Source organism: Nycticebus coucang, chromosome 2 (assembly GCF_027406575.1).
Source record: "Nycticebus coucang isolate mNycCou1 chromosome 2, mNycCou1.pri, whole genome shotgun sequence".
NCBI lineage: Eukaryota > Metazoa > Chordata > Mammalia > Primates > Lorisidae > Nycticebus > Nycticebus coucang.
In genome coordinates this window covers 681,828-692,350 of record NC_069781.1, presented here as the reverse complement: position 1 = coordinate 692,350, position 10,523 = coordinate 681,828, and the positions used below count along the sequence as shown (strand labels likewise).

The window sequence follows — 10,523 nt, the reverse complement described above, 5'->3', positions numbered from 1 at the left end:
AGTGGAAGTCAGCTTCCCACAAAGCCTGAGGGACAGCTTCACAGCACCTGCTGGCCACTGCAGTGCCAGCCATGCTCCTACCCACCCAGGGTCTCTGTGGTCTGGCGTGCTATGGGCTCTCTCCCTCTCCAACTCCCACGGGGCCTGGCTCAGATGGCTGCCAAAGCCCCTCGATCCCTGGGCGCATGCCAGGGGCCCAGCCCCTCTGTGTGGGCTTCATTTCCTACTCTGTTCTTCTCAACCAAGCGAGGCACAGGGCGTCCTGATCAGCTGAAGTCAGCTTGGGGGTCCATCAGCAGGAGAAGGACGGAGGGCCAGCATGGAGGGAGGGGCTAATGGAGCAAACCTGGGCACAGGGAATAGCTGTGACAGCGAGGGAGCCCATGCCTTGCTGCATGGTGGGAGGAGGGCAACATGGAACTTGCTGCAGCGTTGTCTCCAAGAGCCAAACACGATCTAGATGCCTATTAATGGGGAACATGGTCCAATGAATGACCACATAGCTCTCAAAAAGAACAAAACCTACCTTCATACACTGACCAGAAAAAAAGCTGACAACATACTGTTGGATAAAAACATTATAGTCTTGAGGGCGGCGCCTGTGGCTCAGTCGGTAAGGCGCCGGCCCCATATACCGAGGGTGGCGAGTTCAAACCCGGCCCCGGCTGAACTGCAACCAAAAAATAGCCGGGCATTGTGGCCGGCACCTGTATTCCCAGCTACTCGGGAGGCTGAGGCAAGAGAATCGCTTAAGCCCAGGAGCTGGAGGTTGCTGTGAGCTGTGTGGTGCCACGGCATTCTACTGAGGGCGATAAAGTGAGACTCTGTCTCTACAAAAAAAAAAAAAAAATTATAGTCTTGAACTCCTGGCCTCAAGCGATCCCCTTGCTTTAACCTCCCAGAGTGCTAGGATCAAGGTGTGAGCCACTGTGTCTGGCCAAATAAAAACATTATAGAGTAGAGTAGTTCGTAAATGCTCAAAACCCGCCTAAGGGGCACAGAGAAGTGGTGTCATCTGCTCACCGTCCAACCGAATGCTCAAATCATGACAAGCTCAAGATATATCTCTGGACCTGGTCTTCAGCCCCAGACTTAGTCTACTTGGCCCAACCTGCCAAGAGCCCCCAACACTTCCTGCTATCAGGACATACTCATCAGCCTCGGGGCCACTTCCTGGAGAGGAGGCTACTCTGCACACAATGTTGAGAGCAAAGCCGTCCCCACCCATGTCAGACCAGGTGCCTCTTCTTCCCAGAGCCCTCCAGCATCCTCACCCCACTCAGAATAAGACAAGTCTGCAACTGCCCTCAGCCCCTTGGAATCTCTGCCTATCTGTGGTCCCTGAGAGCTGCTGGTCACCCCTAATGACCCTATGGCCCTGTCCAGCCCCCCCAGCTGTCTGCCCAACTCCCCCACCCTCTCCTGTGCCATGTGTTTACCCTGACTCAACTATCAACTCCAGGAGAGAATTTTCCCTTGACTGGATCCTTAGGTCAGCCCTAGCAGGTGTTTCCCAGGGAAGGGAGGGATGGGTATTATGCAGAGACTGCCAACGACTCAGGTCCCTGCTCTTGTCTGCTACAAGGCTGCACAGCCCAGAGCCACCTCCCAGGCACTCAGACAGCTCACAGCTCTGCCAAGTAGCTGTGACCAAGTGGTGCTTAAGAAGTGCGGCAACATCCACCCTTGGGACACTGCAAGGATGGCTGCCCAGAGGTGGGGAGCATCCCAGGGCTGCACAGGTGTTAGCGAGGGGGCTCGCTGGAATAAATGCCTGAACCAGCTGCCCAACACACATGTGCAATGAGACCCACCTGGGTGAGGAGGGATGCGGAGGCCACACCTGCGGCCAGCAGAGCCTGAGTAGCCAGGCAGAGAGATGCATACTTCTCAATTTCATACCTTCCGGGACCCCTACTGTCTGCTGTCTCTTTTACAGGCTGACATACCACCTTTTGTAATAAAACTAGGTAACAATAGACAAGAAAACAAAGCAAAATAAAATCTGCTGCACATTTTCCTCATGGACCTGGTTCTGTCCTGACTAGTTCCCGATGAGACCAGCCTTGCTGACACAAAACCTCTGCCAGACCACAGAGCTCAAATGGAAACTCCCCAGATGCCTCTGAGACTCCAGTTCCCGTCACCCTGGGCCTGGCATCCTACCAGCCTCCAGCCTTTCTGTCCAGAAGGTCTCAGGAACCCTGGTGGTCCCATGTACCCCACCCTGGCCACCACCAGGCCACCTTCCCGGGCTCTGCAGAGTTGTCCTGCAGAGTTCTCACAGCATCACCTCACATCTCAGCTCAGAATCAGGCCCCTCTCCAGACACATGAAGAAACTGGGCACTTGGGACTGTCCTCCAGGGATGTGCTTTTATAATAATGAGGAAATAATGTTCAGGTAACAACACACACACACACAAACAAAAGGGCCACTGAGCAGGAAAAGACAAAGAATCCCCTCTCCCGTTCTAAGATTAGATCCGAACATCTCTCTCTTCCTGACTTTTACTCCATTTCCTGCAGCTTTCCCTCAGGGATCACCTTCCTCTCATTACCCTGGGGGCTGAACACACCATGGGGAACCAAAGGTGGGTTCTTCTGCCAGCTTTGCGTGGCTCTTAGTCGTTAAGAACTTTCGGGGTCCCACTCTGGCCAAAAGGAAGGTGGAGCAAACACAGCCACATGACTGTCACAAGTTACAGGAGACCCTGGACCAGCATGAAGCCACTCTCACAAGACCCAGAAGGAGGATGGAGGAAGTTAGACCAGGGATGTCAGACTCAGGGAAGACATGTTCTACTAACCCAATAGAAGAAGCAGGGTCCTTCTCTATGGGATGCTGCCCCCAGGGAGACTTCCTAGCACTAAGCAGACACCAGCAAACATCCCTACCAACTCTCTACCCCTGCACCAGTAAGCAGAGGTGGGAGACAGAGAAAGAAAGTCATTAAATCTGTGTATAAAGACCTGACCTACACATGAAACCGACCAGTCATGCAGGACAGCACAAAATGCCAGCCCTCTTTCATGCTGGTTCTGGGGCACACAGCAGGCAGACCATAGCAATATCACAAAGGACTTGAAAGTCAAGTTCACATTCAAGCCGCAGTCTACAAAAGTTGGTCAGGGCACGCTTACTGAATACACGCACATTTATAGCCGCCTGAAACAGAAGACATAAATAGGAACTAGGCTGGACACTGTGGCTCACACCTCTAGTCCCAGCTACTTGGGAGGCTGAGGCAGGGGAATGGCTGAGCCCAGGAATTCAAGAATGCCGTGAGCTTTGATCGCACCACTGTACGCTAGCCTGGGCAACAGAGCAAGACCCTGTCTCTAACAAATCAGTGAATCAGTCAATAGGAACCAAAGTCTCATAAACTCAAAATATCACAATACGGATTCAAAATGACCAGAGATATAAGAACAAGGAAAAAAATTTTTTTAAACAAAGTCTCACTCTGTCACCCTGGGTAGAGTGCATCATAGTTCACAGCAATCTCAAACTCTTGGGCTCAAGCAATCCTCTTGACTCAGCCTCCCAAGTAGCTGGGACTACAGGTGTGCACCATCATGCCCAGCTAGTTTTTTTTTTTTTTCTATTTTTAGAAGAGGTGGTATCTCACTATTGCTCAAGCTGGTCTCCAACTCCTCACTGAACTCAAAGGATCCTCCTGCCTCAGCCTCCCAGAGTATTAGGATTACAGGTGTGAGCCGCTACACCCAAACAACAAGGAAAATCTTTACTAGAACCAGAAAAAAAGAGAGATAAAAATGACATCATAGATGTTGGAATTATCTGACAAGGTCTGCAAAGCAGCCGTCATCATCAGCTAGAGCCAGCAATCACAAACACTCCTGAAACAAATAGAAAGTCTGAGTAAAGAAACAGAAGATATAAAGAAGACCCAATATGTAATAATTGAAATAAAACTCTTACATACACCTAATAGAGAATCAAGAAGATCAGAGGAAAGAGCCAGTGGCCTCAAAGACAGTTCAAAGAAACTTCTGCCTTAACATCACAGGAGAAAACAGATTTTGAAAATTAACAGTTGGCTCAGAGACCTTTGGGGAAATAACAAATGGTCTAACATTTGTGTCATTATATTTTAAGAGGAGAAAGTGCAATATTAAAAGAATATTTAAAGAAATAAAAGCTGAAAATGTTCCCAATTTGGAAAAAGATATAAACTTACAGATTCAAGATGAATAAATCCTAAACAGGATAAATCCAAAGGTGTATTCACATCCAGATATTTCTGAATAAAATTTCTGAAAACTGAAGACAGAGACAATGATGCATTACTGGGGTGAGAACAGCCCAAACATCTGGATCTTTCATCAGAACCAATGGGAGCCATAAGGAAGTGGCACAAAACTTTTAAAGTACTGAAATGCAAGAACTGCCAACCCAGATTATACATCCAGCAAAAATATCTTTCAGGGGTGGCGCCTGTGGCTCAGTCAATAAGGTGCTGGCCCCATATACTGAGGGTGGCGGGTTCAAACCCGGCCCTGGCTGAACTGCAACCAAAAAATAGCTGGGCGTGTGGTGGGCACCTGTAGTCCCAGCTACTTGGGAGGCTGAGGCAAGCCCAGGAGTTGGAGGTTGCTGTGAGCTGTGAGCTGTGTGATGCCATGGCACTCTACCAAGGGCCATAATGTGAGACTCTGTCTCTACAAAAAAAAAAAAAATATCTTTCAGAATAAAGGCAAAGCAAAGACATTCTCAGATGGGGGAAACTAAGAGAATTTGTAGCAATAAGACCTCTAAAAGAACTGGTAGGCTAGGCAAAGTGGCTCTTGCTGGTAATCCCTGCCTCTTGAGAGGCCAAGGCAGGAGGATCATTTGAGGCCAGGTCAGGACCCACCTGAGCAACACAATGAAACTCCATCTCTACAAAAACATTTTTAATTAATTAATTTATTTATTTATTTATTTTTAGAGACAGAGTCTCATTTTGAGTGCTGTGGCATCACAGCTCACAGCAAACTCCAGCTCTTGGGCTTTGGTGATGCTCTTGTCTCAGCCTCCTGAGTAGCTGGGACTACAGGCACCCGCCATAATGCCTGGCTATTTTTTTGTTGCAGTTTGGCTGGGGTCGGGTTCAAACCCGCCACCCTCAGTATATGGAGCTGGCGCCCTACTCACTGAGACACAGGCACTGCCCTTTATTTTATTTTTTGAGACAGAGTCTCAAGCTGTTGCCCTGGATGGAGTGCTGTTGCATCAAAGCTCACAGAAATCTCCAAATGTTGGGCTGAAATGATCCTCTTGCCTCAGTTTTTCTAATGTTAGTAGAGACAGGGTCTTGCTCTTGCTCAGGCTGGTCTCAAATTCATGAGGTCAAGCAATCCACCCTCCTTGGACTCCCAGAGTGCTAGGATTACATGCGTGAGTCACCATGCCTGGCCTACAAAAACATTTTAAAAATAGGCAGGCATGGCTTGGCGCCCATAACACAGTGGTTATGGCATCAGCCACATACACCGAGGCTGGTGGGTTCAAACCCAGCCCAGACCTGCTAAACAACAAATGACAACTGCAACAAAAAATAGCTGGGCATTTTGGCAGGCACCTGTAGTCCCAACTACTTGGGAGGCTGAGGCAAGAGAATTGCTTAAGCCCAAGAGTTTGAGGTTGCTGTGAGCTGTGACGCCATGGCACTCTACCAAAGGGGACATAGTGAGACTCTGTCTCAAAAAAAAAAGTCAGGCATGATGGCACACCCTGTAGTCCTAGCTAGCTAGCTATGCTTGAGGCAGAAGTGGGAGGTCCAAATGAGCACAGAAGTTCCAGGCTGCACTGAATTACTAGCCCCACTGCACCCAGCCTGGTGACAGAGCCAGACCTGCCTTAAAAATACACAAAAAAAACAAACAAAACAGAATTTTAAAAGCCTGGTAAAGAAGATTCTTTGGACAAAATGGAAATGGCATCAGGAAGAAACTTGAAACACTAAGAATAAAGGAAGAACGGAAACAGTAACTATCTGAGTAAATATCACAGACTATTTTCCTCTTTGGTTTTAAAAATTATGGGTGATAGGGCCACGCCTGTGGCTCAGAGGAGTAGCGCTGACCCCATATGCCAGAGGTGGCGGGTTCAAACCCAGTCCTGGCCAAAAACTGCAAAAAAAATAAAAATTATGGGTGATGGCTGAAAGCAAAAGTCATACACTGTTTGAGGAGTGTTTTCAATGTACATAGAGATCATAGACACCACATCATAAAGGGGAAGAATAAAGTGACCCAAATAGTAATAAGGTTTCCACATTCCACTGAAAGTAATAAAATGTTGGTATGAGTAGACAAGGATGAACTAAGTATGGGTATTGTAAGCCCTAGCGTGACCACTGAAAATATTATATGAAGAGATATAATGAAAACCACAATTGATAAATAAAAATGAAATAAAAGTTCAAAATCCAGGCATGGTGGCATGTGCCTGTTCTCCCAGCTACTCTGAAGAGTGAGGAGGCAGATAGCTTGAGCCCAAGTATTCAAGGCTTCAGTGTGCTGTGATTGTGCTTGTGAATAGCTGCTGCACTCCAGCCTGGACAACACAGACAAACCCTTTCTCTAAAACAATAAAATAAAACAAAATAAACTACATAACAAAATAAAATATAGAAAAAATAATGTTTTAAAAAGTGGGGTGAAAACAAAAAAATAAAATGGAAGACATAAATCCTAACAAAATAATACATTAAATGTAACTGATTTAAAAATCCTTTAAAAGGGGCGGCACCTGTGGCTCAGTGAGTAGGGCGCTGGCCCCATATACTGAGGGTGGTGGGTTCAAACGCGGCCCCAGCCAAACTGCAACAAAAAATAGCCGGGCATTGTGGTGGGCGCCTGTAGTCCCAGCTACTTGGGAGGCTGAGGCAAGAGAATCACCTAAGCCCAAGAGCTGGAGGTTGCTGTGGGCTGTGACGCCACTGTACTCTACTGAGGGCAACAAACTGAGACTCTGTCTTTCTCTCTCTCTCTCTCTCTCTTTTTTTTCTGTTGAGGAGCTCATTTATTTCTCTCAGAAGCACTCATGAGGGACAGAGTCACCACAGATGCAGATGAGGCTGACTGGCAAGCAGCACCAGCTGGAAGTGGCCAAGATATTGTGAGGAGGCCTGGAGAGGCCAGAGGGGCTGGAGATATGCTCCAGCCTGGAAGGTCCTAAGATAGTCAGTGTCTGTCAGATCCTGACTTACAGCACTAGGTCCTACACAGGAAAGTGACCACCAGGGGAGACATGGAAGATACCAGAGGCCCTGAGGGTGAAGGCTGCTCTCACACACCAGGCTGTTCAGAGAGGTCATAGTGCTCTGTGCCCTGTTTCAAGCAGCATGCTTTCTAGGTGCAGCTTGCTGTCACTCTCCATGTAGGGCTGGTACAGCCACATTGACAAGTAGCTCAGGGTGAGGTCGTGGTCCGAGGAATGTGCAAGCTCTTCAACCACAGTTTGCTTCAGGAGCAGCTCCTTCTTGTACATGTCAGAAAGCTTTCAGGAAACCTCATAGAAATGGGTTGTAAGCCATGTGTGAAACAGAAGGGGCCGTTTACTCTCCTCCCCATAATGGTAATTTTCTAGTTCACATATTCCCTTGGTAGTTGAAGACATCTTTTCCATTTTCACCTGTAATTTTGGTCAAAGCATTCAAGGTGGCCTGTAATTCTTCACACAGGGTCTCCAGTTCTTCATTATATTCTGGATATGGCTCTTCTTTTTCATTGGAAGCTGGGCTGCTGCTCTCTAATTGTAACTTGTTTTTCCTTAATAAACTGACTTTCAGATTGGCAATATTACTAGCAGTAGTAAAACCTGCATCATTGAGAGTTTTCCATTTCATGATTAAATTATGCCAATCAGCTGCATTGTCCTTAATTTTTCTTGCACTAACACATAAGAGAGGTTTTCTGGGTGTTGCATTTCCAAGAGTCTTTGCTTCCATGTGCTCCTCAGATATCCCTGGAAGGGAGACTCTGTCTCTTAAAAAAAAAAAATCATTTAAAAGATAAAGACTAAAAAGTACCCAATGTACTCAGCCCTAATATGAAACTAATTTATAGCTTTCATATGAAGGCTACAACCCAATCTCAGTACAAGAATACGGGGAAGGGGGCAAGGGAGGGAAGGAGAGGGAGAGGAAGGGTGGAGGGAGGGTGATTGGTGGGTCCACACCTAGGGTGCATCTTGGAAAGGTGCAGGTGAAGTTTACTAAGTGAAGAGTATAAGGGTTTGAACACAATAATTAAGAAAATACCATGAAGGCTATGTGAACCAGTTCGGTGAAAATACTTCAGATTGTATATGGAACCAGCACATTGTACCTCATGATTGCATTATTGTACACAGCTATGATTTAATAAAAAAAAATTAAAAAAGTAAAAGATAAAGACTGTCAGAAGAGTTAAAAAAACAAAAAACAAGAACCAACTAAAATATATGCTTTCTATAAGAAAGTCACTTGGTATAGGTAGATTGGAAGTAAAAAGAAAAGAATTATCTCGTATGTTGAACATTTCCACCCAGAATCTCATAATGTGGCCTTATTTGGAAACAGGGTTTTATAGAGGTAATCAAATTATGATGAGATACTAGATTAGGCCTCATACCTGCACACTTTACTGCCTTCCTGTGATGTGCTGGTCCATCCATTCATTCTTTTTTTCTTTTTCTTTTTGGAGAAAGAGTCTCACTTTGTCACCCTCAATAGAGTGCTTTGACATCATAGCTCACAGCAGCTTAAGACTCTTGGGCTCAAGTGATCCTCTTGCCTCAACCTCCCAAGTAGCTGGCACTACAGGCACCCGCTACAACACCTTTTAGAGACAAGGCTCACTCTTGCTTAGGCTGATCTTGAACTCCTAAGTTCAGGCAATCTGCCCACCTCACATCCATTTATTCCTTCAACAACATTCAGTATTATATACAAGGTCACAGCTGTGAAAAAACAGACCCAGACTGCTGTCCTCATGGAGCTCGAATGTCAGTGCAGGAGATGGACAGCCAATGAGCTAACTAGAGAGAATATGAGATGTGTCAAAGGTCACAAGCACAGAGGAGAAAAATTAAATGGCAAATGGAAATTGAGACTGCTGGATGCAGATGGGAGGTCAGGACAGAGGCAGGAGGCAGGAGGGAGTGGTGTTCACAGAACAGCAAGGCGGCCCTGGGATCTAACATCAGAGTCAGACATCAGAGATCTCAAATCTTTGAGATCCAGTTAGAGAGGACAGCCTGAAAACCTAAATCCAATGGTGGCTCCTGAAAAAAGCACATACTTGGAACTAGAAAAGAACAAATAAGCTCAGACAAAAAAAATTTAAATTCTTAACAGTTTAGAATTGATTAACACAGGACACAGCATTCCCTTCTCCACTAGGTGCTGATAGATCTTTCCCCAGAGGTTTCACCTTCCCTTTTGCTTTTTTCTGATCAGCTGACAACAAAAGTCAGGGGATATATTACTTTTCACTTTTCTCATATAATAGAGCGTCCCTCCAATGCTGTCCACATTGAAACATATTTTTGCAAAATTCTTCTGGCACTGCCAAAATCTAAGTACCCCCTTTAATCCCCCCTGCTCAGAGCAGCGGTCCGATGGGTGTCCCTGATTGCAAGAGTGGGGCGGCGTGGTAGCAAGAGTGGGCGGGGCTCTGAGGTGGGTGGGGCTAGGTCTGGTGTGGGCGGGGCTCCGAGTGGGGGCATAGTCCCGAGTGAGTGGGGCTCCGAGATGGGTGGAGCTCCCACCAGGCCACAGGGGTGATCTCCTAGTCACAGGTCCCTGTTGGAGGTCGCTCAGGATGTTCCCACCCAAGAGACGAGTCAACTGAGTCACAATCTGTGCGCAGAGAAACCACACATTTTAAATTGAACAACGTTGGGAACTGAAAACCTCATGATTCCCGGAGGATAGGACTCGGGAAACCACGTGGCTATGGGTGACCGGGACAAGTCTCCTTCATGCTGCCCATGCGGCCGCACGGGCACTTCTGGCTGACCGCGGGTGGAGCTGGCTCTGAGGGGCCACGGAGGCCAGAGAGACACTCCAGCCTCTCACCGTCACCACGACCCTGCAGGGAGGACAAGGACTGAGCTTCTCCGGGTTTGAGGGCTCCGCTCCCAAGTAGGTAACTCCATTGCTGGGGGCAGGGGCTGGATACTGGGTGATACCCAGGAATTATTATATTTTTAGATAAAATAGTTATTTTTGGTTTTATTAACATTAACTTTTAGAGTTGTATACTGAAGTGTTTAAGTTTAGAAGTTCAAAATATCTCTAATTTACTTTTTTTTTCAAGGTCTCACATATTTATTACTGCACCAGCTTATTAGGGAACAGCATATAAACGAAGAGAAAACTCCTTTTCCCAATGAAGTGTGGCCAACTGTCCAACTGATGACATTTTCAGCTTGATCTGGTAAGATGATAGTGACTGTAATACAGCATAAGTATGTGCCATCTCGTGTGCAATTCCTTATAGACCCAGCTTGGTGGGGGCAGGGCAGGG

The 10,523-nt window shown here is 46.8% G+C and overlaps 1 pseudogene; it reads right to left on the bottom strand.

Annotated features, from left to right (window-relative positions):
* Nucleotides 1-7,271: 7,271 nt before the first annotated feature.
* Nucleotides 7,272-7,971, bottom strand: LOC128567351 (cyclin-dependent kinase 2-interacting protein-like; annotated as a pseudogene).
* Between the last annotated feature and the right edge of the window lie 2,552 nt (nucleotides 7,972-10,523).